Source organism: Podarcis erhardii, assembly GCF_964252035.2.
Source record: "Podarcis erhardii genome assembly, chromosome: 5".
In the NCBI taxonomy this organism is placed as follows: Eukaryota; Metazoa; Chordata; class Lepidosauria; order Squamata; family Lacertidae; genus Podarcis; species Podarcis erhardii.
In genome coordinates, this window is record NC_138509.1 from 77,472,502 (window position 1) to 77,473,933 (window position 1,432).

General features: G+C 36.9%; 1 protein-coding gene across 6 annotated transcripts in view; it reads left to right on the top strand.

Moving 5' to 3' along the window:
- Positions 1-1,432, top strand: part of MED12L (mediator complex subunit 12L) — a 178,267-nt gene that overhangs the window by 63,907 nt on the left and 112,928 nt on the right. The gene's annotated exons all lie outside the window — the stretch shown is intronic.

Here is a 1,432-nt window from a genome sequence, read left to right on the forward strand (position 1 = left end):
ACTATTTTAGTTGAAGAGGCTGTGTTTGCAAAGAGAAGGGATGACGATTTTCACTGGAGAAATTCAGGAATACAGTTGTACCTTGGTTCTCAAATGCCTTGGTTCTCAAACTCTGAAAACACAGAAGTAAGTGTTCCTGTTTTCAAACATTTTTCAGAAGCCGAACATCCAATGCAGCTGGCGGCTATTGTTTCCAGGGCACCTGCACTAATCAGAAGCCGTGCTTTAGTTTTTGAACATTTTGGAAGTCAAATGGACTTCCGGAACTAATTAAGTTTGGTGCTTTTGTTTTTGCTATTTATTTTGTGTTTTTGAGGCTTTTTCATTTAATTTGTTTTTGTGACTGTGTGGAACCCAGTTCAGCTACTGATTGATTGATTGATTGTGTGACTGTGGAAATGGATAAAAGCCCCACCTCCAATCCAAACAATGACTATCATCAGTGCAGGTAAGAAGAAAAATAATTTTAATTTTTATCATCTACAATACTGTCTTATTTATTTTATAGTACAGTACACTGATTATTGCTTTCATTTTATGGATCAGTGGTCTCGTTAGATAGTAAAATTCATGTTAAATTGCTGTTTTAGGGGTTGTTTTAAAAAGTCTGGAACGGATTAATTTGTTTTGCATTACTTTCTATGGGAAAGCGTGCCTTGGTTTTGGAACGCTTTGGTTTTGAAACGAACTTCCGGAACAAATTAAGTTTGAGAACCAAGGTACCACTGTATAACTCTTCTGATAAGGGATTCTTTCTAGTAATACAGCATTTATAAAATTAGATAGATGACAGATAGATGATAGATGATAGATAGATAGATAGATAGATAGATAGATAGATAGATAGATAGATAGATGATATATATTAAATAGCCATTGCTGAAATCCACATTATTTTATTTTGATATAAATTCAAGCACAAAATGCACATAGTACTCATGTCTGTATGACTTTTGCATACAAATATATTAATAAAAAATCGAGGAGCCAAGTGAAACAATCAGTTCATTCACAATAGCGATAGTGTCTTTTAAGTCAGCTTCAGCTGTCCATATTGTTTAGATTCAGTTAAGGTGTGAAACAGTCAGAGCCACATCCTTACTGGTTGCAAGAAAGAAGGCAGTGAAGTGAGGGCTAGCTAAGGGCAGGCTCAGCTTGGTGAGGCAGTGGCCCATTTTACACTCAAGGACCAGCCTCCCATTGGGTCCATCTTAGCATATTGTAAATAGCTTGCTCTCACAGAATCAAAGAATTGTAGAGTTGGCATGCATTCTGATGGTCAACATGTCCAACCTTCTGCAATGCAGACAGCTAAAGTATCCATGTCAGATGTCCATCCAACCTCTGCTTAAAAACCTGCAATGAGGCAAAGTCCACCATCTTCCAGCGGAGTCTTTTCCACTATGCTCTTAAAGTTCTTTCTGCTGTTTAG